General features: G+C 37.8%; 1 long non-coding RNA gene across 2 annotated transcripts; it reads right to left on the bottom strand.

Annotated features, from left to right (window-relative positions):
- Window positions 1-2816: 2816 nt before the first annotated feature.
- LOC135992331 (uncharacterized) lies at window positions 2817-27833 on the bottom strand. 2 transcript variants are annotated; one of them, XR_010606721.1, is made up of 8 exons: window positions 27726-27833; window positions 26245-26364; window positions 22936-23010; window positions 20263-20333; window positions 17308-17534; window positions 17112-17193; window positions 13033-13111; window positions 9347-10925 (listed from the first exon to the last, which is right to left on the bottom strand). It is a non-coding gene; the product is annotated as an uncharacterized LOC135992331 (long non-coding RNA). The 2 variants fall into 2 exon arrangements; XR_010606722.1 differs by lacking the exons at window positions 9347-10925; window positions 13033-13111 and adding an exon at window positions 2817-3058.
- Window positions 27834-27843: the final 10 nt, after the last annotated feature.

Raw genomic sequence — 27843 nt, 5'->3', positions numbered from 1 at the left:
AAACTCTTTACCATTCTGTCAGTGATTTTCACAATATGTTTACCCTTTTTCTGGTCTCTTTATTAAACCAGAAGTATTGTACATTCATAAGGTCTTCATTTTAGATCTGTTATCCTTTTTTTTTCCTGATCGATATCAGACCCAGGACTGAATTAACTCTCATTACTTCTTCCAGTTGTTTTAAGTTCTACACAAAAATATCCCCCTGTAGCCTATTCTGAAACATTTCTTGCATGTAATTCAAATTCCTCTTCTACAGCTTTTCACACATTTATTTTCATATACATAGCAATATATGTATGTGTAATATACATATATGTGTATATACATATAATAATAATAGAGATCCTGATAATGCTGGAGAAAGTCAAATGAAACAAACCTTCAACATAATCTTCATGGATTTTGCGTCTTCCATTTTCATTTGTGAAATTATTTCTGTGTCTGCCAGCCACGTGAATTGCAGGATCTGCAAGCAGGGTGGTTCTTTTATAAATTATGCTTCCCTCACCTTATCTTCCTTATATAGCAACAGATAGTTATATTCTACTTATGTCTTAGACAGACTTGTTTGTAATGTGATCAAAGAACATTTCATGGAATTTGTAGTGGTATTGCACCTCTCAAGACCACATGTACCTTGGCTGTGTTTATGAACAGAAATACCTAATTTTTCATTATTATTTCCTGCAGGAATTTATAGATGAAGTATGTTTTCACGTCTGAATGTAGTAATAGTCACTCAATGTTGTTGTCCTCTTGCAAGTGTTTCCTTATGGTTACACTTATTCATTTGCTGAAAAATCTTCCCTGTTTTGTTAATATTTCCAGCAATGCTTTCCTCACTGTTCTTCATATATGAAAAAGATGGACATTTTAACTGGTTATTTTAACCGAGACATTATCACTCAAAAATTGCAAATCAAATAAACATAAACTTGAGTGTAAAAATAATTTTATCTTCAAACTACAACTCTACATTTTAGATTAGTAGTGTGATTACCCAAGGAATAGTTTTGTAATTTAACAAGCAATACCAATACAGTACTTTCAAAACCAAAGTCGTTTGCTAAAACTATGCTAATTCAAGTCAGTTTGAAGCACTTCCTTCTAACAATAATACGCCATTGTTAGACTTGTATTATTTCTCACGATGAGTAAGACCTTATTCCATAACCACTCTACTGTAAAATGAATACAAGTATTAAGTAAGGGACTATTTCAGGATCTGTTATTGTATTATACAGTTAATAGAAAGGCCAAATCTTCAGTAAGCAGTGGTGACTTAACTTTATGCACGCCAATTTATACCATTTGAGGATATAGCCCAGAAAACTCTAATGGGATTTACATAGTTTTTAATATTCTTTCTTTTTCTATGGATAATTTTCATATAGTTAATTTTTACAAAATTAGTTGCAGTTGATTCATTCTAACAAAAAAACACTGCTACTACTGTACAACACAAAACCTCATCATCAGTGTGACTGCTTTAGAGACTCTAAATTTTCTCCGCTTTCTAATCCTTGTGTGTAATGCCATCCTCATGTTCAGTAAATGAATCTGGGAAAGAAGGTACTTTTTTAATGGGCTCAAAATTATGCAATGTCCTGCTCGTAACTACACTAGTTTAAAAATTTGGGCACCATAAGTTACATTCTTAGCCACACCTCCAGTCACCTCCTAGTAAGTTACTATTATTACTGTTATTGCAAATTACTGCAAGTATCAGAAGAGGCTTCAGAATCATATTTTACACATCTAAACTGAAAAGTTCTGAACTTCACTATTTCTGTTTTATCGTGGACTTGGCTTTCCTTTTATTGCACTATCTCAAATCCAAAGAATTCAGATTAGCTAAAGAATATTTAGTATAGATAATAAAATATGTAGGTATCTACCCCTCAGACAGTAACTTTTATTTAATGCTTGTGCTATAACAAAGCATGATTTGCAAAAATTCTCCTGATTTTATATGTGTACATGTTTTAGTTGTCCTTTTTTTAAAAATTTTAACTGCTTATACTACTATCGATACAAAGCACTCTTTCCATTAGCATTTCTCTTTATCTGCAAACAAAATCTGAAAACATCTGCCATAACATTTATAAATGCAGTATGCTCGCTTTCATTCAGATGCTCTTTTTAAGTTAGCATTCCTATATTGAACAAGTACCATAAGTCTATATTTTTACAGGAATGTTTCTCTCTGTCCATAGTTGTTATTCTATTGATGTAGGAGGCAACATAATTTGATGCTATGTGTTATAAAAAACGTAAAATGCTGTCACTGAATTGTTAAGTTTCTTATCTGGTTTACTGGAAGTCTTAAAATAGCAGATCCTTACGGTGTTTAGAAGTATATTATTGAATATATATGATCATGCATAAGGCAATATTTTAGGCAAATGGATGCACACATGAGAGAAAAATGGATTGGTATTGAACCAAAAGACTTAAGAGAGTCCAGTGCAGAAAGGAATAGGAAATTTACATTAACAAAAGGAGCAAAAAAAGGAGAAGACAGAGAGCTCAAGAGAAGGAGAGATCTTTAATAGGTATAAATCAAGAAAATATTACATTGGGAGGAAGAAAATATTCACCTTTTAATAAGTCAGACTTCACCAGTCCACAACTTTTAAAATCTCTCCCACTTCTTGCAAGTGAGCCATGTAGGACTAGATTTTTAAAATAAAGACTAATGCTATATTTTGTTAAATCTAAATGTCTTTAATATGGATTTTATATTCTTGACATTTGATTTTACATTTCTACAAACATCTTTCAATTAAAAGTACATTAGGAAAGCAGCACATTTTATATTGAAGGCAGAAGAACAATACTTCTTGACTACTCAAAACCATAAAAAATTAACGAGTGCCATATTCTTCTTTTTCTATGTCTTCACTACAATACTGTCTCTCACAGAAAATACTGGTATCAGCATCAAAGGAAAGTGTCAGCAATCTTCCACATCAGAAGTTAGGACAATACTCCCAGCATGGAAGGTAGGATGGTCAGAGAGGTAGCAAGTGAAAAGCATCAGAAGATTTGGTAGCTAAAACAAACAAACAAACAAAAATCCCACAGAGAAAGATAACAAGATTGAAAAGCACAGGAAAAAACAAAATACACAGGAAATAGCAACAGTAACAATTGTGTTTATTCATTTTAGAAACAGTACAAGAGGAACACTGACAGAAGAAGTGAGGAATAAGGCAGCCATTCTTAAAAAGAAAGATCTACAGAAAAGACCTAGTATGATACGAAATGCTTAGTTATTCCTCTCTTAAGGTGACAGACCACTCACTTCACTTTTAGCTTGAGCTCGTCAGTTCAAAGCAGGATTCCTGTGAAGTCAGTAGACTGAAACGGGCACCTCCAGAGGGCGATTCATCCCATCCTAAGATCTGAATCCTAGACTCTGAATCACGTATTTGAAATGTGATTAATTTTGTGAGGTTCACTAGGTATTTGTGAACCTAGCAGCATATCTTTAAGCTAAATACTTATGGATAACAACTTTTGAATTAAAATAATATGAGAAAAAGCACATTTTCAACTTCCTTTACTCAGCACAACGAAAACTTCCTAATGACTTTCATCTGCATAGAACATGTTTGTGCTGCATAATATTTTTTGTTACTGAACATTACTTGTGGTCACTATACTGAGCACAAAAATGAAGTCTGACCCAAATGAAAGAAAATTTGCTTTTCTGCTAGGGCTAATTATGTACTACTGGGGCTTTAAGTTTATCTGCTGTAATCACTGGGATTCTACATTCCCAACATTTAAGACCTGATTCAGGAAATATCACATTTAACTGATACTTAAAATGGCGCTGCTGACATTTCAGTAATTTGTTACTGAACACAGTTTTTCACTGCTGTGAAAAAATGCTGAAATCCTGTGTCATGGTGACAGATACTTACATTATAATGGTTATTTTAAATGAACTATAATTACATACAAGATGGGTGAAGGGCTGGTTTTAAAGTCAGTATACGGCCCAGTCTCTGTGCAGGAAGCTTCAGTGTGGAGCAGGTCTGTGGGGACAACCTCTTCATCCCACCTTCAGCAGCTTGCCAGCCCAGGCGCTAAAACAAGACTCTGCTCCTACAGAACTGCTGTACCAAAGCATAAATAATCAGAGAAGAGGATGGGAAAGGGAGCTTTCCCCCTGGGCACTGATCTGGGGGCTGGAATATACACCAAAGGGGCAGTTCACAGTCTGCACTTTCTTATTATGGAAAGTCTGAGAGACATAATCCTGGGACTGTGCAATTCATACCTCACTGGAGACCTATGCATACCATGGTTTTCCATTAATGACTATTTCAGAATAGTCATCCTGATACTGCCTATTACATGAGAACAACACAGAGTTGTCAGTTACCATGCAACTAAAAAGACACCTTTAAAATCTACATATGGGTCCAATTGAAGTGTTATTTTGCACTGAAGAGTTTATATGATCTAAACAATTCTAGAGTCGTGTAACATAACATAGTGTAACACTAATGCAAAACAACATAACAGTAAGGGCTAATTATAAAATACAGCATGAAGTCTCTTATTTAAAACTGCATTTAATTTCATTTTCCGTTTAGAGTTATATCAGTTTTCAGGTATTCATATCTTCACTGGGTGCCTTTAATAACTGCTGCCCAGTGACACAGACACTGCGCAAGAAAAGGAACCTCATCACAAAACAATTTATAGCTTAATTCTTATGTAGACCTATCTCTATCAGCAGATGTTAGGACTTCAAAAAAGGAGATGTTAGGACTTCAAAAATATTTGTGAATTGGCACCATGAGGCCTCTCCCTGCTCCACCCATTTTCACTCTTTGTGTCCCCAGTCAGCCACGGGGCGGTTTTAGAGGGGATGCGACTGCTGCACATCAGCTCGGGGATCAGTTACCCTGGAGTGTTGCTTGGATGGACAGTTACGGCACTCGATGCAAACCACCACGTTTAAAAAGAAACAAGTTTTTAGCACGGTAATTCATGAAGACCAGTTATAGTCACTACAGAAATATTAGTTAATTGCTCAGTTTAAGTAGTACATAATTCCCCTAAATATTTACTCTGCTATAATACCATACATACTCATGGGACTCAAGGAATAACTAAACACGTAAATGAACAACTTATGAATTAAACTTTTTTGCCAATTTTCTAATTTATTTTATTTTATTACAGCTTATGGATGAAATCCACACACTGATGTCTAACCTGTAATGAAAGCTGATGTAAGTAATCTATTGTTCTATGGCTATATTTGGTTATGAATTAATTTGCTTTGCTAGTGCTGGTGAATAACGATTAATTAGCAATTTCAGTTTTCAATTTCAACATTATTACAACTAGATTTTGCATGCAAATTTTGCCACTCTTAAGTATTACTGCCTGCCTGCGCCCTGCTCCAAATGCTAGTGACTAGAATTAACAACAGAAACATATAGGAAAAAATGGCTTTGATTTTTCATGTCTAATAGTGGTTTTTTTGAAGAGCTAACTTAGGAAGACAGAACATTTGGGGCAGTCATCATTTGCTAGTAGTATAATGCATTTTGTGATTCAGGTCATCTCTGAAAGTCAATTTAAAGCTTTCCTTAGAAGCAACCGTGCTAAAGCAAAAATGTACAGAGCAAAGCACAGCTCAGCACAGCAGTTAGTCACAAAGCTGAAGTCTGAATCTTTTCTCCATGCAAGCATAAAGCATAACATGTCAGAACACTAAATACAAATTAATAGTGTAAATACTTACCTGGCTCCTCCATTTTCACCCTATTATAATATTTCTCCTATGCTCATTACATTGTTTTTCATCCTTCCCTTCCTTCTGAAAAGAAAATAATTTCCTCCTCTCCATTTGAGTTTCTTCCTTTCATATTTGCTTTTCCTACTCACCTGCACAATTTCTGAAACTCCAAAATTTAAAAGGGCTATGGATCCAATCCTGGGGTGAAATACCAAGTTCTGAAAGCTTTTACCATGGCTGAAGATCAAAAAATTAGGTGTTTCTGTTCTCTTATTTCCAATAAGGATACAAAATCACCAGAATAAAATTCAGCAATGAAAATCTACTTAGATAACTGTAATCTTAGAATGAGATCACCATTCTGTGAAGAGCTCTGCTCATACAGCAAAACATAACAACCATTTTTACTGATTTGGCACTATATTATTATCTCTGATACCTTATTTTTATGCATAGCTGTTATGAGAAGCGCACATCCACTTCCCTCCTTTAGTAGCCATTTTAAATGATGCACTGAATGCTTCAACAAATGAAATGATTCATCTCTTTAAATACTTTACAACTAGTTTATGATAAGATATTTAGAAGGAGATAAAAATAGCTAGGGTTAAGACTAGCATATTGTACATAAATGTAAATATTTTTTTTCGCCTGTAGCAATTCACAAACGGCATTTATTACCTGTATACATGACATACATTTTTAGATGCCAGTTCTTCTAAACACAAAATCCATCTTTACAAGACCTTTTTCAAGTAACTTAATAGCCATTATATCAAATGTTGTTTCACAGATAGCATCAACATTTGATGTTTCACTGACATAACAGTATAAGTAACTTTGTAGAGGATAGTGCCAAAACTTCAAGGTGTTACCTCTCAGCAGTCATGAACTCCTGCAGTCTTTAAAGATAAAATGACATAGGACAAGCAATAAGAGCAGAGCCAATTTTTAGGGACCAGTATTGACTAACTAAAAGAGTGATCTCTATATCCACCAGAAAAATCTGTCCAAGAAAGAAACACCAAAATAGTTTTACATTAAAGTGTACCTCTGACCAAAAAAAAAGTATGCTTTGTTTTATTATTGTTATGGTGATCTTGTTACCTAACCTATTTGTAATGTCAGGAGCTGAAAGGAATATTAATTAATTACTGAATTTGAAACTTTAACAGAAATCATGCTTCTGGCTAGCTAAGTTTAGTCATAGACATAAGTGTGCAGTTATATATTAAGAAGGAAAATGGTTAAATAAAAGCTTAAGACTTACAAAAAGATCTGTTTCTAAAAACAAACAACAACAACAAACCCGCAGTTCAAAAAAACTTGCATTTAGGGGGATGCCCTAAGACATCGGCTTTCAATCTTTCTGCAGACTCTTTAGACTTCGTGAACAATTTTAAGTGGTCTGCAAAATAATAATTAAGAAAAGCAACCATCCTGTCAGTAAGCTTCAACTTATCACCAGTAGGAGCAATCATCCACTGGATTAAATACTGTATTTATTTTTAGGAAGGTCGTAGATCACAGAAAAATGCAAATCAAAGGGACCAGGCTTTAGAAGTCTGAGATTTTTTTCTGCTGTTCAGTAAGATAAGCATTACAAAAGAAAAAAAATCGTAATTCATCATGTGGAAAAAACCCTATCACATCCTAATGAGTATTACCTGAAGTGGAGAAAAATAACAAAAGATTCATCTATTATCAGCAGATTTCAAATGATGGAACATGTCCCATTTGGAGAAGATGCAAACTGTATGTTGGAACCGAGAGGCGTTATTACTTTGCATCCAGCACTTCCACAGCACCTGAGTCTCTTTGTACTGGGCACTGGCGAGGCTGCACCTAGAATCCTGTGTTCGGCTTTGGGCCTCTCACTACAGGAAAGACATTGAGGTGCTGGAGAGGGTTCAGAGAAGGGCAACGGGGCTGGTGAGGGGCCTGGAGCACAAGTCTGATGAGGAGTGGCTGAGGGAATTGGGGCTGTTTAGCCTGGAGAAAAGGAGGCTGAGGGGAGACCTGATCACTGTCTACAACTACCTGAAAGGAGGTTGTAGCATGGAGGGTGTTGGTCTCTTCTCCCAGGTAGCAAGCAATAGGATGAGAGGAAATGGCCTCAAGTTGCGCCAGGGAGGTTTAGATTGGATATTAGGAAAAATTTCTTGATGGAAAGAGGCATTGGAACAGGCTGCCCAGGGAAGTGGTGGAGTCACCATCCCTGGAGGTGTTTAAAAGGCATTTAGGCAAGGTTCTTAGGGACATGGTTTAGAGGTGGACTTGGCAGTGTTAATGGTTGGACTCAATGATTTTAAGGGTCTTTTCCAACCTCAATGATTCTACGATTCTATCCTATGAGTCATTTGTCTGTCTGCACCTGCAGTGCAGAACCCCATAGGCAGGAGAAAGTATAGTGAGACAGAAGAGAAACTTTAGACGGGAGGGATTTGTGGGATCATCTGTATCTTGCATGCAACTGTTTCTGAAGTAAACAGGAAAGTAGGTTTTCCACTTTGAAGGGTCATGTGCAGGAACTGCAGAAGAAGCTGGAGTTCCAGAAGACACAGGGAAGGCTGTAGCATGGGCAAGGGTGGCGTGAACTAGATTCAGATAGACAGCTGCATCCACATTCTGTGGTAAAGTGACTTCCAACTGACCCTGATGTATTTATTCAACTGTGATCTCTCCAACTCCCATGGAAATCCTGTTCTCATCCCTATACCAAATTCTTCATTCACATACACTCTTCCCCAGTTCTACCCATAGACCCCATCACTGCTTCTGTACCCATCTGCCTTGCCTAGACCCATAAATCCCTCTCTCCTGTCACTCACAGATGACACCAGGAAACAACCTTTTTCCACACTACAGCAGAAGCTACTCTCCCCTGCCTTACATGTTGTTTTCTGATACAAGGCAAAGATTCCCCTTGATCTCATATTCACCTAGTAGCTTAAGCCTGAGCAGACAGCTTCAGAATCATGTAAGTTAGCAACAGGTATTTAGCACGATAATATAAAAACATAGAAAACCTCTCTGATTTTCAATATATGTATCAAAACATACGACTGAGAAATATGGAACAAAAAAAGGTTACACAGGGCATGCTCACCTGCCAACTTTCTTTAGTTCCTTCTAAAACACTATATCCGTTAACTTGTGTTTCCAGTATTTTGTTTAAATTTCATAAAAAACACTACAGTCATTTTAGATTAGACAACTGATTCCTTCAGGATAAACACATTCATACCATTTGAATGAGGTGTATAATGTGGCATTTTTCAAATTCGACACCACCATAATTCCTAATATAAGGATGCGCAGGATGTTGGAAAAGACATCATCTCCGCAAATTACTTATGGATGTGCTCATACAGTACTCAGGACAATGGGAAGTAACCTATGTCAAAGGCAACTAAAAGCACTGATAATGCAAATACTTTATGATGCCGGAAATTTTTCGGTAGGAAAAAAAAGTATTAAGAGACTTGGTATGAGGACAAAGAAGATTTTTACAATGTAAAATTACCATTCAGGGTGCTGATGTAAGTTGGTCAAACAGAATTAGGATTTTTTTAAAGGAATGAACAAATATTATAATAAGACATGCTAACACCTATAAGGGAAGTTTACATCTGTTAATAATGACAGAAGAGAAACTTTAAAAATCTGGTTTTCTGGCAATGAGAAATCAGGTATTAATTCAAAAATGGATATATATTTTAATGTAGTGGAGTTGACAAGTTTAATCTTTGCCTGATGAGGACCCAAGACTTGAAAAATTATACTCACTTCTCAAAAAACTAAATCTACTAGTCATGAGTATATATGAAAAGTAGGCGTAGCAAAGACTTTTAGCAATACTCAAGGACAAAGCAATGATTAAGAACCCCATAATTCTGTTACTGGGGAGGACAAGGTGGGGACAGAAGGGTTAATGCTACCAGACTGCTCACCCTGGTTCCTTTCTGGGAACCTCTAGCTGTTGCTTTTGGTGGAGAGACAGGCAACCTACCTAGAGCTGAGAAAGCGAGGAGTGCTCTCCACCTTTTCATACACCCCAGAAGAGTGGTTCCCATATTTTTGGAACAAGAGATTGTTATCAGCCCTTAATATTTTTCAAAACCCACCATACACCTATCTGATCAAACTTTTAGTGGGAAACACTATTTTAAACACTGTTAACTATGGTTTAGCCAAACAGCTGTTCAATTTACCATAGCCTTGTAGTCCACCAGGGGTTTGTGGACCACAGCTTGGAAACTGTTACAGCTGTTTCAAAGGTACCACGCTGTCTTCTACTCCACCCCTCCCCCCAGACCTTGTGGTTGTTGTGTGAAACATTTCTGCTTCTTTATCTGCTTTCCCTTGGGACTAATTTTAGGGCCTGCTACTGCTTTTAGCTTTCTGAAGTAGCAGCAAACTGGCATTCTCCATTGCCCACAGGTTTGTAAACAACAGAAGTAAAACCGATCTGCCCATCCATAATGTTGCTACTGTCAGATAAAGGAACAAACAGAAGCAGACGATAAAAAAAATATATCTGCAGATTTAGGAAAACAAGACCAGTTTACACTTGATTCATGCTTGAAAACTTATCAGTCATCAATGAGGACTACAAACTTTTATTTACAGAAAAGCTGTAATTCTGCACGGGTTGGATTTTGGCCACAGCTGGTTCAGGACAAGTGGAGTTTTCAAGATCAGTAAACAGCTGACTTTTGTGCACTTGAACAGATGTACTCACAAAACCATGGCAAATAAAACTGGTGATAAGCAGCCTTCCGCCATTTAAAAAATCATCTAAATTAAACAAAACAGTGACCAAAGGCCCCTTGTTTTTCTGTTACGAAAAGAGGGAGTTTATATTAAACACTTAATATTAAACACTTCCATGTATTCCTAGTTTTAGAGACCTTTCTCACATTACCTGCTCCTCAGTCCACATTCTTCCAAACTGAGGAATCCTGATCCATTTACCGTCTCTGCAGAAGAGCTGTGCCATACCTCTTAGTCATCCTTTTCTATATCATATGCAGTTCTCACTAATGCTCAAAATGGACCAGCATGCCAGTGCCACTTCTCTGTTTCAAATACCATTTTGCCACTTTTTGCCAGTGTCAGCTTCATTCAGAATGATTTCAGGAATTAGCAGGAGCTGTTAAAAATCCATGCAAACACCAGTAAGATGGCTTGAGAACCCTGGCTTCTCACAGTAGCAAGATACCGTCTTTCAATTTAACAGTAATAATTCCATCCCTGTGACAGGCAGGACCTCCAGGATCAAAACCTGCACTTTAAACTCAGTCGGGGCCGTGAAACCCTGATAAATAGAAAGAATCATCTCTTCAGCTTGCAGCCCCTGCTGTGGTTAGAAAGAACAGCCACAAGTCCCTGCCTTCCTGAGCGGCAGGACTGGTCACAGCCTGCTGAGCTCAGGGTTTGTGGGGTGACGGCTGCTGTAACCCAACAGCCGCTGCCTCTCTCTGCTGATAGATGTGGCTGAACAGCAGGGTCAGCAATATCTGGCCTCTGTGACAGTCACAGCTCCTGGATCACCACAGGTCCTGCTGCAAGATCCTTCAGGGTCAGCATCAGGTCTGACTCCGACTGAATATTTTCCTTTTATCATCTGCAATCTTTATCACTGCACTTTTTTGGACCATTTAGGAATGGATAGCCGAGCAAAGGTGCCAGTACAAACCTTTGTGAGGTGGCGCTGTTAAAACTGCCCAGTAGGTGCAATACTATTCCTTATCTTGTAACCCCTTACTAATCCACAAAACATTTCAAGTGACTAAATACTTCATTTTGTAAACAGTCTTTGGTTACAGAGCTTTTTAAAAACTTTTGGGTCACCCTTTCTTCTATCTCTTGACACCTTCAAATAACTGGCAAATCTCAGACAAAACTACCTCATACAAAAGCCAAGATAATGGTTCCTATTAATTACATTCTTTATCACATTCACCGGCATTTTATGTGTCAGGGTAGTCAGACCTATTAGCCCATTAGTCCATGATCATCCCTAGAGCCCTTTTTAAAACCAGTGTCATATTTGTTACTTTCCATTCCTCTGTTATCAAAGGTAATTTAAGTGACAGATTATACAACACAGTTCATGGCTCACCGATTTTATTTCTGAATTTCTCTCGGACTACTGAATGAACAACATGCTATCTGGCAATCTGTTACTGCTTATTCAACCAATTTGTTCAAAAATATTTTAAATCTGAAATATACCCTATAAAGAACAACTTTCATGTGGGAATGTCCCTGATCTCCCTGTAATAAACCTTGCCATGCAGAGTTCAGTTGTTTCTGCAATGACTTTGTCTTTAAATATTCCCTTTATCCACAATTATCTATTGAACTCACCTCCCTACAAGCAAAATTTACAGTTGAAAAAAAAAGAGGCTTTGGCTTTTAGGATTTTAGCCTGTTGCATTTCAAAATCTTTATGTCCTGCCTTATAATAATTCCAAAATTTAACTTGCCAGAATTGTGCTCTTTTCTACTTTGCTTGCTTGGATTTCACTTTTTGAAAAACCTCTGTTTATTTCTAAAAACTTACTTTACTGTTTAGTTGTGTTGAACAACTCTTACTCATTTGGGTTAGAATCAGAAAGCAAAGTTCCCAGGTGTCTTTTAATATTTATATAAACTGTATCTTCATTCATATGTAATCCTTCTTTTTTAAACAATACTGGATTTTTTTTTAAAATCTTTTTCTTTCTTACCAGTATGAGAAACTTGAGTATGATATATCGCTACTGAATGGCTCTTCTATAGCCACTTCTTGTGTGCTAATCTAGACCAAATCAAGGGCTGTCCTCGATTCTCTTGCTGGTTTTCTTAAAAAGTACTTCTTGATGATATCTATCCAGTCATATATAGATAACTGAGAACTCTTATTATGATCAAGCTTTCAGGTTGTATAGCCTCTCCAGTCTCCCACAGTGTTTCACAGTCACTGTCTCCACCCCTTCAATTAGTCCAGAGCTCTTGCTAGACTTCTCCTATTCAGATATAGGATCATTTGTAATTACGTTTTGTAGTTTATTCTGACAAAATTAACTTATTTGACTATCTTTTCTTTGGTATATACAGTGCGATTTTGTCTGCGTAGTCCAATCTACTATCTCTGTATCAGCTAGGCACTAAACATTCTATCTTCTCTGTATAATCTATACACTGACATTTCAGTGTCACTTTAAAAGAAAAAGGATACATGCAGACCCACTTCCAAAAAGAGGGTGACATACCTGGGGAATTAATGACGGAATTCATGCTTGCCACTCTTCTGAAGAATCATTATCTTCAAGACACAGTGGAAAAGAAGCACTAGGAGACAGCAATGTACCAAGATACCAAATCAAAAGTAGTGTAGGTTCCTTCTCAACAGAAATTAGATGGCATTTGAAAAAGGACTGACCAACAGTATGGCTGGAACAGCTGCTTGTGGTTATTCAAGATTTCTGTACCAAGAGATGCTGTGTCAGGGAGGGAATGCACTAAACAACAGAAGGAAGCTACAGAAGTATAAAGAGTCATTTAACCTTTTGCACCCACTGCAGAAATTTGTGATTTTTGCACCCACTGCAAAACTTCATAATATTTGCATTTACTTCCATCTATGAGAAAGGAGAGTCTCTTATTACTGCTGTGGAGAACAGAGGGATGCTTTCAGGACACAATGCCAGTAGCTATTGACTTGGTTTTCACAGCTGAGGCAGCCTCTGGGGCTTACATTTTATCTGTTGGCTGCACCTCACTTCTTGTTCACTTTTGTGGGGTCTCTAGTTGGGGCACCTTCTTCCTACATTAAATATAACATGACATTAGCCACAGTAGAATCCAACAGCTACATTGCAGTAACCAGTGAGAATTCATGATTACTTGTTTGTATTACCATAAATCTTTGGAGGCCTTACCCTGGACCACTTCTCATTATGCTGGGCCATGAATAAACACACAACAAAGAGTAGATGTGCTTGAATTCCACATAAAGAGACAACTGAGAGATTATGGCACAGTACAAATCCAATGACACAGTACTACTGTGATAAGCGTTGGCATTAATATACCTGCAACGCAACTGTTGTCTGGTTGGATTGTTTTAAGCTTCACAGTACATAAAACTTTAAAGAAGATATTTGAAGGAAGATAGTGAACAGTTCTGTTTATGAAGAAGTCAACCAATACATGAGAGGTAGCTGAGGAGAAAATATCCGCTGTGGTCTGAAAATTTAATGACTGAATGATATTAATGACTGAATGATAGAAGCTGGCATCACATGTTGATCAAAACCAGAGTCAACCTCTTGATACTGAAGGAGAGGTATCAGGTAGAAGTAGTCTTGATAGGCCTTGAAAATAAAGACAGATAGCTTATCTTTATTCCTTTAAACTGAAGCAGGAAATTGGAAATACCAAAAGAGTAATTCTGGAAACAGATATTTACAGCAGCACTTTGACAAGACAATGACCATGGCAAGACTGCATTTGTCAAGGCAAAAGAAAAATATTTTCTAATAAAGATATGATGCATGGAAAACATGGATGAAAAAATATAATCATCTGACAGAGAAGAAAGACCATCCTTAAAGGGCTGGAAAAAGATTCCCAAAACTCAGATGTAACCTAGATTTGATGACTTAAAACAAACAATAGCACGATGGTGTCATTCACATAGGATGTGGAGAGGTTTTGTGAGGGCCTCAACCTGAATATAAAAAAAACCTACTAACAAAAGACGAATAGTTGTAACTGGAAATAAAGAACTGAGGGCACTGCTGAATAAAATTTTCATGCAGTATATCTGCTTACGAGTGGAAAAGAGGATGGGAAGAGGTATATGAAACACATAAAACATTGTTTTTCCTATAAATACTGTGAAATGAGAAAATTATTTCATGTCACATCTATTACTAAATTATTACAGCTATCTATGCTACCACATTTTGACTTTCAAGGGTTGAAGAAAAACAATGTTGGTGAGATCATAATACGATGAGTGCCTCATTTGGCATAAACAAAAACATGCTACAGCCAGCTTAAGACAGGACAGTCACAATACATGCCAAGTGCAAACAGCAGCAGAGAAAAAGATCTCACAACTTAAAACTACTAGCATGCTGAATGTTCAGGCACATTCCTTTACTCCTCCTTCTTAGTGCACAAAACCAGAGCTATCACCTCGATTTGCCACTAAAGGAAACTCAGTCTCTTTGCTGTAGTTTCATATTCCAGCTCGTGAAGTATTCTCAAGCCCACACAATGAGTAGCTGTGTAGCAAATGCCCACTCCCTACATTCCACAACATCAACTCCCTGTCTTGATATCTGCTTTCTTGCCGCCTTCCTAGCTTCAGTCATTTACAGCATGGGTTAAGCCAACGAAACAATCAGATCAGGTGCTCAGTAATGGGGGTTAGCGGCAGTGAGTAGTGGAGAGCTGGTTACACCAGGAGACAGCTCAGAGTTCCTTTTCTTCCCAATAATATTTGTAGTAGCACTACTGCAAGCAGAACACAAGTGTGCCCCACCATTATTTCCTTCAAAGTACTAGGAAGCTGACATCTCAGGAAGGAGAAGCAGTCACCTCTAGGTGATCTGCCTCAGTAGATATCTACAAAACATCCACGGGATTCCTCACACCCCGCTCACTAGCGCGTCACTTTCCTCTCTGTTCTCCTCCGAAACCAGACCTGTTCTGAGGCACCTTTTTTGATCTGGTTCAGGACGGGGCGGGTGCAGCTGGAGGGCCATGTTTGAGAGGTTTTTGCAATCACCTCATCTCCCTCTCCTTTTCTCTCTTTTACCCAACTCAGTGCAAGTAAGAATAACTATGGCCAATAGGATTTAAAAGGTGAAAACAGTAATCCATTAGGTCTAAACATTTTAAAACCAAAATATGCTGATAAAGATTTTTTATGCAAAATGAAACATACGATGTTCTCTAATCTTGATTTAATTTCAGATTTTAAAAAATCTCAATTTTATATTGCAAAATCTCGAAAGAATCACTTTTAAGTTTTTAAACTAGTTTATACACGTAATTCACAACTAGTTACTGAGTCTTCTTTGAAGCCCATATACTCCCCTCTAACAGAAAAAAATGGAGGAAAACACTTATCGAAAGTTTTAAAATGAAATCTATCATATATTCAGTACAATGAGAAATACCAGTAGCTATGCATTTATTTCCCCTTTCAGGTGTACTTTTGCTGTCAACTTTTTTTTTTTTTTAATTGGACTCTCTCGTCTGCTTTTGAAGTGAGTTTATGATTTCTTCTTTGGTCTTACTCTTTCTTCAAACTACTTTAATTTCATGCTGCTCTTGTGCCAAGCAAAAAAAAAAAAATAATCCTGTCCTCCTTAATCTTTACTTACCAACTATTATCTGTGTCCTTACTCCATGGGAAAGAATGTCTAATTGTTCTAACATACCACTCCTCTAGACCTTTACAGCCCCTTAATAATTATTCACAAATTCAACAATATTTCCAGTTCTTCCATTTTTCAGATACTAAGATGCCATTGAAAACATTCTTGTATTTGAATACCAGTAAGGAAATACAGCATCATAAAAAAGGGCATGGAGTTTATAATACCCCTTTTGTTATACAGGGAAAACACCTACATGTAGTTTTTCCTGATTTGGATATAAAAATAGAAGTCATAGCAATGACTGTACCCATAGCTACAGGAAAAGAACTTCCTCCTTAATCCAAGCACAGATATTTATAGTTATTTTGGGTGAATCCACTGACATATGATATGGGTAATTACTATTGATTAAGCACCAAGTACTTAGGTACAATAAAATATATATTTCCTGCCTAAGACTATAGTTAATCAGCATGCATGATCAAATTCACTCATAATGCCAGATTAGTTTCGTTTAATTTAATCAAGTTACATTGACACAAGTGTATATTTATTAACATTTCAGTGTTCAACTCAGCAAGACAATTATGTTAGTAAATCTGTTGGCAATATCTACACAAATATTGGTGGTATCAACAGTTTTTATAGATCTATAAATTTCAAAAAGTTTATGAGTGAAAATATAGACCAAGTCAGAGAGACACTATTCTGAAAATAAAGAAAAACAAATTTAAACTCCCTACCTAATAGCAGTATGGAAGGACTCCAGGTTCACATGGTGAATTACTCCAGAATAATGAAATCCTTAATGGGTATATAGTATATATTTTCTAGAAAGAACTAAAGTCAACTGACATAATTCAAATCTCTTGGTTCACCTTTTTATCAGTATTAGTTTGTCAACATCGGTAAAGACTAACTATTGAAAAATTCAATCATTTCAATGTACTTACAGCTGAATTTTCTCATCATGTGACCAACTATCCACAAAGCCTCAGTGCCATTAAGAAGTTTTGAGGAATATATTATTTGGTACTGCCAAAAAAACATAATTAAAAGAATGCATGTAAATGATATTACTTTTCCAATTAGAAATGTTTTATGATTATTTCATGTCTAAAGTACATTTGGGGGAAAAGCAGGACTTACATTATCCCAAAAGGCAGGTTCCAGCACAATCAATGATACACTGACAGAATTCACAGTAAGGAGTCACAGTAGCGTCCTGATCTTGCAACAGAACTTTCACAAAAAGAACCCTGCACTATTGCAGAATCTCCTTAATTTCAATAGGGCCCTACCCAGACATAATCAATTACAGAGTCCGCCCATGTGGGAGTAACAACAGTGAAAACAGGACCTGTTCCTTCACACACCTGCAAAAATATTGGGATAAAAAAAAATCAAATTAGTAACATGCAGCAAAACCTACTGATAGCCTGTTTTATTACAGCATTTAGCACATAATAAAGGAGTTCCATACATATTTAAGTTGCATGTTATTTATAGGAATTTTTAGCTCCCTCTTTTAAAGAAGGTTGGCTTAAAATTGCTTAAGAATTTTATATGTAGTGACAGCACATTATGGGAGCTTTTACTGATATGTATTTGAAATATAAAATTTTAATTATTATTTTCTAAAAATAAATTAGCCTAATTTATTTGGTCTATGATGCAACTCACTTTTCAGTGCTTAAGCTTTCTTAAAATCTGTCCCACAAAACCCATTCTGGGGACACGGCATAAGCCTGTGAATTTTTTGAGGTCTTCGTGATCATGAAAGTATCTGACCACATATAGCAGCATGCAAGACCAAGGTATTCGAAAACACGTGGAAAAAGGTAGCTTAATATTAGTCATTTTTAGACTAAAAAGGATCTTTTTTTAAAACAAAAAATCCTTATGAAAATCAAATATAAGTAATTATTTGCTAAGTTTAAGCTCTTAGTAAACATCATTTAAAACACAGGAAGCATATAACATAATGTTAAATAAGAATATATCACCACTTAGCTGTTCACACCAAACTTAACATTCATGATTTGACCTTACTGTTCATATTAAAAGCACATCTATGTTAAACTTTAAAAGGAAAATATTATATGTTACAATGTTTTTATATACTATAAAGCATTTAAAACCAGGTTAGCCATAGGTTCCATGAAATAATATAACAGGTGACACTGTGCAAGAGTACTGGTGATAAAGGTTGTAAGAACAACCACTAGACCCTAGAAACATGCTGAAGAGATTTCTTCGTTCTTTTAATACAGACAGCATTAGGGAAACAACAATATTTCTCTAAGAAAAAAAAAAGCTGGGATCTAATAGAAGAATCAAAAGTTCCACATAAAGGGAATGCAGTCCTTTTTTTTTTTTTTACCAGTTGTTCTCTTACTGGCTTTGATTTAGTAAAACAACAGACATGAAAATAAGCATAAAATGGATAAGAGCATCACAGTTCTTCATTCCTTCCTGCCAGGCTGATGGTTTTCAACTGGGCAGAAGGACAAATGAAAATATTTAAAATACATATTTCAGACATCATGACAAATTTCAAGGCAGTTGTCTTACCATATTGAATTGGGAGTGTTTTTTCTCATGTACTGCTTTTAAATTTTATGTTTCATATGCATGACTCTAAGGTTTCTGTTATTCTGAGAAATTCAACTGTTTCTAAAGAGCAGTGCTACAGTGCTAAGTTCTGTTTTAAAAGTGATCCCCATCTACCATGACACAGAAAATTTAAAAATATCAGACATCTGCCAAGTTAGTGCTGCCTACCTGAGGCTGCAAAGTGAGTGAGCCAATACCTCTGTCAAGTGTAATCTGTCCATTTCTCACTGAGAAGAAAGGACAGACCATACCTTTCAGGACAATCATGATGCCCACAATCATGTAGCTACAGATTTAGCATTTCCCAAGTAGCAATACAACGTGGTAACTTGATGCAGCCAGATCCTAATATTGTTTTCTGTCCCTGTGCCTACCTTCACATCTTTCTTCACAAAGGAAGTTAATTGGAATACAATGCATGTTTCCTGTACTGTTCCAAGAGTGTAGGTTGTAGGATGGGTCAGGGACACATAGCTGCAGTCCAAATTACAGTCAGTTTCTGGGGCCAGCTGAAAACAGTTTTACAATTTTGACAGCCTGAGGAATAGCTCAGAGCTGCCATCCAGTCAGAGATATTAAATACTGAAGCTGTCTCAACAGTTCCCTTCTCTGACGTGGACACGAAAAACATGCATCTAACCCAGGTATAGAAACTACTATAAAATGGAATGATTCATAAATGTTTTGGGAGACTACAAGGCCCTGGCAAAAACATTATTTTCTTTTTCAGCACTAGCAGAAGTAATGAAGTCTAGTTTCCTATCAGCATGCTTGTATGTGCCACCAACACTCTTGTGCAGTAATCACAAGCTGACACTATCCTGGCTGGTTTCCCCTTCCCTTCCAAACAGATTTCCCTAAATTCCTGCAGAAAACACCAGCTTCTGACTTTTCTTGAAGAAAAAGAGGCAGCTCACATTGTGGCTAGGTCTGAGCTACACATGCGTTAACTGGCAGACTAACAAAGCATGCTGACTGGCAAGTCAACAGGCTGAACAGAACAGAAAATTTCTGGGTCCGTGCTGCAGCTTTTTCTACTCCAGGAGGACAAATTTGAGTCCTTTCTCTACTCCAACCTGATAAATTTCACTCAAATGGTAGAAAAGTGACTTCGTGACTTCTGTCCCTATATCAAATGCAGCTGAAATTAAGTGGTAGATTCAAAAGTTATTAGGAGACAACACAATCCTGTATATCTTGTTTTGTTCAAAAATTGGGCATGAAAACATTGTAGCATAATCACTGTGAAAATAACTGATTAATTTTATGTCACTTATTGTTTTCATTCAGGAGTTACACCACAAACTCAGTTATAACAGAACACAGATTTTTACATGGTGATAGCATAAATGAATCCAGAGAATGTAAAAATTGTTTCAATAAAATCGGCTTTGTTTTGACACTGTGAACAGGGCCCTAAATATATGCTGCTTCATAAACATGAAAACATAACAGAAATAGAATTTTATATCTATTTTTTGAACTTACCAAGACTGCAGTTGGCTGCCCTTCATGGAGATCCCTGCTTCTCTTCTAATTCCATGCCGTCTCTCCTAAGGCTTAAGAAAAGTTCAGTGATACAGCTCAATAAAAGAACAGTGACATTAAGTCTAATGAATCTTTTCAGTATACCTGGACTTTCATGGGATTTTGGGTTGGTTTTTGGTTTTTGTTTTGTCTTGTTTTTCTAGAATAAGTATACTTATTTTTACAGAATCACTTTAAAATGCTGACCCTACTGCCTGGATCCAGATCCTGAAATCTCAATTTAGAGAATAATTTTTAATAATATGCAAGTTCCAGTTCCCTTTTTCATAAATGGCATCCACAATGCTCTGCTTACCCTTTCTATTCCTCTAGCACTAAATTTTGACTTGTGTGTTTCTCACCAAAAAGGCACAGTTGAAATCAGAGTGGTTTATTTGTTGTTGGATTCCAGGAAGCGATGAAAGTAGGAAAGAAACTGAAAAAAAGTGTAATGACCTCTCCAAAACTCCAGTAAAGAGAGACAAAGAATAGTCAGCATGGAAAAGTTAATAGAAAACTGGACATTAGAGGAGAGGTTAGCAGGAACAATGGGTATAAGAAGAGTCAAGGAAGTGAAAGTGATTTAGCCAAAAAGGAGACAGAGTAAAAGAAACAAAATTATCTTCTTAGCAGAGCAATGAGAATGAGATTTTCAAAACTGTTTGACATTGGCTTATCTTTTCTTCTATTGAAGTAAAAGTACATCAATTTCAAAAATGCTTTAGCAAAACCTTTAAGCCACTTAACTTGGACCATTTCACTTTAAGCACGTGGAATATCTAAACTCCGCTCAGCTAAACAACTAAAGAAGTGCTTACATTTGAAAACAAATGTAAATCATCTTGTAATCATTCCCTATGTCTGTAGTATCAAGCATGCATTCAAATCTGAGCCCCTACTCCTTACCCCGCTAACATGCAGACTCACACTTAGGCGCTAGTCTGGACCCAGCCTACCCGTTATCAGATGGGCAAAGTCAAGTACAAGAGCAAGGGACTAACGTGGATTCAAACTCTTCCCTCAAAAGCCATACTCATGCAAGTATAGTGACTTAAGTACAAGATTAATTGTTTCATGAAGCAGAATGTAAATAATTAAGTGCTTAAAGTTAATTCAAGAATTAAGTCTCAAAAAGAAAACTAAAGAAAGAGTGGCTGAGAAAGAAAAAAGAAACAGATTGTTGAATCTGTAGTAAAAATAAATTACCCCAGGGTTATGTCTCAATGCACTCTGCCTGAAAACTACTGCTTCTTTCTGGGTTAAGTATTAAATATTATTAATACACTAAATGGTAAATAACTGGCAAAGGTTAAATTAGTTCAGAGTTTGGTAACAGTACTAAAGTAATTCTTAACACAGGCTACAGTTCAGTTATTGGTACAAAGAGCTCACCATCTCTTTTGCTTTTTTTAAACACACTTGCCCTTCCAAACCCAACCTGGTAAAAAAAAAAAGGGTTAATATCCCATATTCCAATCTCTACGGTAACAACCACAGAGAGAGGAGAAAACGTGGAAATCATAAGATGCTAGTAGGTTCTGTTCCTTTCACTCCTTACTCTACAATACAGTTACTAAAGGAAAACAGAAATTAAGCCACTTCTTGAGATCAAAAAGTGAATTAAAAAAGGTGTGGGGCATCTCTCAGCATCCTGTGAACTTCTAAACACTTCGATCTGTCTCCTGAACCATGGATCATTTTGTGCACTGCTATTTTAAGCTGTCATGTATCCAAATGACCAGAAAGCTAATATCAACACTCAACAACTATATTCTTACACACGCACTCCCTGCTACCAATATTCCACCCTTTATCTATAGCTGTAAAAAAGGAAACTCACTGTTTTTAAGAAGTATGCTTAATAAATCCATACATATAAGAGTCATTACTTGATGAAAGTAGGGCGTTGATTAAGACAGTAAATTAGAGGCAGGATTAGTTCCTCTGTGGATACAGTCACTTTTTCATAAAATCATTAAATACAATAATGTTTTGTTCTTCTCAGGAGAATTATGAGCATTACTAAAATTTTATAAATGTTTTGAAGCTCGGATTTCAAAATTTCCCAGAAATTAAGAAACTAGAGAAGCTAATGAACAACTTACATCAAGCTGCCTGAAAAGAAATAAATTCAACTGCGTAAAAGCAAACAAATTACTACTAGCTAAAGCATTTCCAGATCCCTCACTCCTGCATTCATTTCAGTAGCATTTAATTTAAATGCAGGCATATATATCGGCAAAGTTTAGGCTTCAATCTTTCAAACAATTCCACAAATCTGAACTTCACTCCTCTAAGTAGTGCTACTAATAAAACTACTCATGTGAACAGAGTTAAGCACGTGCACAAGACTAAGGCTAAACCAACTAATAGAGAAATTAGCTCATGAATTCAGAGTATCACTAACCTATTATTTTTGAAAAGTCAAGGACAGCTAGGAAGATAGCAAAGCTTGAGAAATCAACAGCCGAAATACTGGGGGAGGAGGAGAAATTAGGTTATGGTCCCAGCAATTACCCTACAAAAAAATCTAACTTCAATACCTATTAAATAACAAAATCAATGCTAGGAAGAAAAAAAATTATAGAGCATCCCCTCAACTTAATAGGCATGACCACCACACTATTTTCTCACCATTTCATGAGTCCTCTTCAGTTCAAAGCTGAAGTTCACGGGTGCTGTGGAGAAGATCACTTGGCAACTGCTCTGCTGTAATTAATCCATGAATAAAGAATAGGCTTCAGTTTTCACAGATACCAAGCCAGCACTTTTCACAACCACTAAATCCATAAAAATATTAGAATATTTAGAAGTTACAGTCAGGCCACGTTGGCAAAACTTTACCATGGAACCTAAGTCTAATAACAAATCTTTCTTAAATCCTCAGGGATATGTTCATTATTATGAGTCAGGCCTATAGCTATGTTAGAGTCAACATTACAATATCTGAATGAAATACAGTAAATCCAACCTTGTGACTACACCATTAGTCTTTATGCTATGTTGAGCATTTTAGAGGTTGAAAAAAAAGTTAAATTGAAAGTTGGCTACTGAAAAATTGGGAGGTAGTCTGCAGTACAAAAACTGCCAGGTTTTCTTTCATCTGAAGTTTACAGGAAATCTAATAAAGCAGATACAAGTTCTAAACAAGCACATACTTCTTGCAGTCCTTACTGCCTACAGAAGCATCCCTAGATCAGGTCTATAGTGGCACATTCAGAACCCTGTTTTCACTGTACAATAGTAGATGCTGCACACTTCTGTCCTTTCTAGATTACAACCCCTGTCATTGCTAGCAGACTGAAATTGCAGAAGTAATGAATTCCAAATCCTATATTTGTCAGGATAAATCAGAGACTGAATGGCTACAGAAGGAAACAGAAACTCATACATGAAAGAGGATGTTCAGCTAACAGTTACGAGGCTATTAAACTGAAACTTTAAACTTCAACTGATAGCAAACTTACAGAGAAGTCTGAAGTGAGGCTTCTATGAACCTGTAACAGGGATCTAGAAGGCTGGATGAGCATCAGGGGCAAGACAGGGCTCATATTAGAAAAATTAAAAAAATTTTTGAATTCCCATGGGCTGCATGTCCATATGCCATATAAACACAGAATACCAAAGTAATATGTAGATGTGCAGTGACTGAAAAAGATTATTATAGTTACTACATGTGGGTCTGTCTTGGTGCCCTCCAACTAGTCTAACTTACCTAGGAAATGGACCAGATGAAGGTAATGAAATAACATGCAAGTACCCAGGCAAGCCAAAGAATCTAACTAAAAAGTTACATGGTAACGACACAATGCCGGCTTTTATTACAACAAATTCCTCTAATCCTCATGGTTGTAAAATAAATCTTAAAAACACACAGCAAGGTAATTTGTAAAGTAATGTGTGCCTGAGTCAGAAGACAGCCTCCAGCTTTCTAATCACCCCTAACAAGGCTATAAGCTTCCGTGACATTTTGGCAGAGAAGTACCTTGCTTTGGTTTTCCCACCTCTCAACTGGACCTAGGTAATTTAGTATATCCAAGTATGAAACTGGATACTCCAAACTCTGTAAACTCCAAATACAGGAAGCTGAGAGGATGTCACCTCAGCAATGTCATTTATTATAAGTCACTCTCTTCCACTATATACTGATTTTCTCTGGGACTTTAAATTACAAATTCAGGGTCTCAAGATCCTCCAGGGCCTAAATCCAGGATTCCTAAAGAAATGCCTACTAAGTCTCTAGACTGCATACAGTTGTCAACAGTTTGCCTCTTCTGACACAAGAGAACTTGTGCAGAAAGGGGAAGAAGCTATCATTTCTAGAGACAGAACTTTCTCAGGGCTGGTGCAAGTCTATGGAATTAATGTGCCTAAGAGCTAAGGACCATCAGAAACCTAACTGCATTTTGCTTGAAGAACAAAACATATTACTTTGACCTTGCCTCACTAACATAAATACATAACACATATATGGAAGACAAATAAAATAAACTGAAAACATTCAACTGTACATGCACCTTCCCCTGGCGACAAGAGAATAGATAATATGACAAGTGCTGGTCATGCCACTTATTACAGTATGAGGAGATTCTCTGATAATACAATGACACTCTCCAAGGAAAAGAATCTATAACAGAGGACAGGCACTACTAGAAGGTGTTCAGGTAGTGCTGTAACGACAACTGTGTGAGGAAAGGAGTCCATTATAGAAACTGCAGGTTAATCTCATATTTGCTACCACAGCAGATAAGACTTCCACCATTCTGATGAGCCCAAGTTGTCTGGAATGGAAATTTGATCTAAAGAATTGACATCACTTTTGGTGAGGCTCAAAAGCCCTTTCCTCTCCCTTCTGTCCTCAGCTGGGTTCCTGCTGTGATTTTTTGGCTTCATTAGTCACTGAGAAAACAAACTGATGACCCTCTCCCAGATGCTACAGCCAGAGAATGCAATACCCACCTTGTATTACATGGATTTTCAGACTACGGCAATTGCCTTTCTCACTTTTTCTGATACTCAGTTAAATATTTACCCATTCTGATGCTCAAATTATTATAACAGTGTGTTATTTAACTTAAATCCCAGAGATATGAATGGAGCATGTAAATCAAGATGATTACATTAGGTTTATGTTTTGTGCAGTCTTAAGTAATATCGAGAATAACGATTGTGTAATATCACTATTAGCTTCTTAAGTCTGAAATACAAGAGCATAATAATGAAGAGAACTACTCAGTGTGCTTACACATAATAATATACATTTCAGTCTGTACAGTATTGGGACCTATGTGCATTAAGTATGGAATCTGAGAGCAAGTATTAGATATTAGAGGGTGTAAAAATTTCGCTTTCATTAAAAATCTTAATGAAACCTTAGGAATGACATCTGAAAGGACAATAGTGCGATTCATACAAGAGGATACCATATTCTGTTAAACAGTATGACATACTATCATCTATATCTTATTCTAATATTACAGTTGGAAAAATGGGTGAAAAAAATAACTAGAATTATTTTAGGGCAAAACTATACATAATCTAAGTATAGAGAAGTGGTATCAGCAACAACATAATTTTATATTTTTCTTTACTGTTTTCATTGCTATTTCTACTGCAAATCCCTGTTTTCACAGGCACATAACCTTCAGAAAAAAAAATAGAAGACATTTGCTATCATTCATATCAGTTGAAAGGCACACTTTTTGAAAATTTCACGCATGGTAATTTTAATAAAATAACAGCAAAAATGTAAAAATATTGCAAATAATTTATATTTTCTCCTTTTTAACAGACAGGTTTTACAAACTGAAGGTTTTTCATCTGACTAATTTTCACTGAGAACTTGCCTTAAAAAATTAGGAATCAGTTTCTTTAGCAATACTGAACTTGAAATCCGAGGAAAATATAGTAACATAAATGTACATTAGCTATATAATTACTTACATGTTGCCTTGTACTACTTTTTCACTAAGGAGCTCCAGAATTACATATTTTCTGAGTAGCAGCCGTTTTCGTAGCCATGATGGTCTAAGCTTTTTGAGCCCAAAAGCTTGCTGTTTTCAACTGTGTCAGTTGGTGTAAAAAAAAAAAAAAAAAAAAAAAAAAAAAGACAAATTACCTCTCCCTTCAAAACTTGTTCTGCTTATATTTTTGTCAGTGTAGCTGTAAAAGGGAGCAGTGGAATCAAGAGAAGCATTAGGCCCTGAGCCTGCTAACGTTCGTCTGCAAGTAGTCCAAACTGAGTCTGAGAGGACCAGCTCACAGACGTGCAGGGAAGATTTTGAAAGTCAGTGGGAACAGAGCTCCCAAACTCTCATTATGTACTTTCGAAAATCTTGCCCAAAGTCATGGGAACAGCAGCTCGCAGATCTGAGGCCTCGGCTTTTGACTGCTTTCCTTTCCCTTTTTAAAAGCGGGATCAGATTAAAAAAAAAAAACCACCACACTGAAGTCAAAAATCGAGAGGAGCCGCTCGCACGCTCGCAGGGATGCGTTGTGTCTGTGTACAAAGGCAGGGGTCGGCACAGCCCGGGGAGAGCTCAGACACGGGAGAGAATCCCTCAGCAGTCAAAAGTCAAGTGCAGACCGGTGCTTCGGGCGGCACCGGAGCCTGCCTGCCCTCCCCGGCTTTCCGCAGCCAGCAACCTCCACCTCGGTTTCCCCGCCTGAGAAATGGGGACAGGAGCGCTAACCCAACTATCAGGTACCTTACGATCCGTCACAACTTGGGTCCGGGGCGGGGGGCGTGGGGGGGGAGGTGGGTTCGGCGTGAAAATGAAAGTTCACGTTCCCCCCCCCGAGCATTGCGAGCAGCCGAGGCGGGAGCGCTCTCAAGAGTTGAACCTCGCTCCGTCAAGTTCCTCGGAGAGATATTTTTTTTCAAATGACCAGCGTACGGCACTCCGGGCCCAATCTGCCCTGAGATGCGCCCACACAGCCCCGCTCAGCTTCGCTCCGCCAGAGGCTGTTCGCAAGCCCGGGCGGGGGCGGGGAGGGGTGGTGGCTGGGGCGGGAGGTGGGGAGGGGGGGGTCGCGGGGCCGCTGCCGCCGCGGCGGGCGGGAGCGGGGCCGCTGCCGCGGAGCCGGTGCGGCGGAGCGCGTGAGGCGGCGGGAGGGGGAGGGGGAGCGGCGGCTGCCAGGGCGGGATCGGGCCCGCGGGTGCCTCCGCGCGATGCGGGGCAAGCGCCGAGCGCTTCGAACCCGCCCGCTCCGGCGGGGTGCGCGCCTGCGGCGGGAGGGGGGTTGCAACCTGAGCGCTGCGGGAGCCGCGGGGGTCCTCGAAGGCGCGGGGCGGGGGGGGGGGAGGCGCTCTTCATATTTTCCTCAGGTCCTCAGGCGCACATCCCCCACCCCCGCCGGCTTCCTTTCCCTACCTTCCCAAAACGCGCTGCCCCCCCCCGCCCCCCCGCCCGCGGCGCCTTTACCTTGACAAGTCCGCGGGGCCGGCGGAGGTCTCGCTCCCCCTCTCTCTCCCACACACATCTCTAACGCGCCACCTCTCCCCCACGGGCCGGGACTCCGGGTGACATTTCTCTCTCATTC

This window comes from Caloenas nicobarica, chromosome 1 (assembly GCF_036013445.1).
Source record: "Caloenas nicobarica isolate bCalNic1 chromosome 1, bCalNic1.hap1, whole genome shotgun sequence".
NCBI lineage: Eukaryota > Metazoa > Chordata > Aves > Columbiformes > Columbidae > Caloenas > Caloenas nicobarica.
The sequence above is the reverse complement of the archived record's forward strand: the minus strand, read 5'-3'. Positions and strand labels throughout refer to the sequence as shown.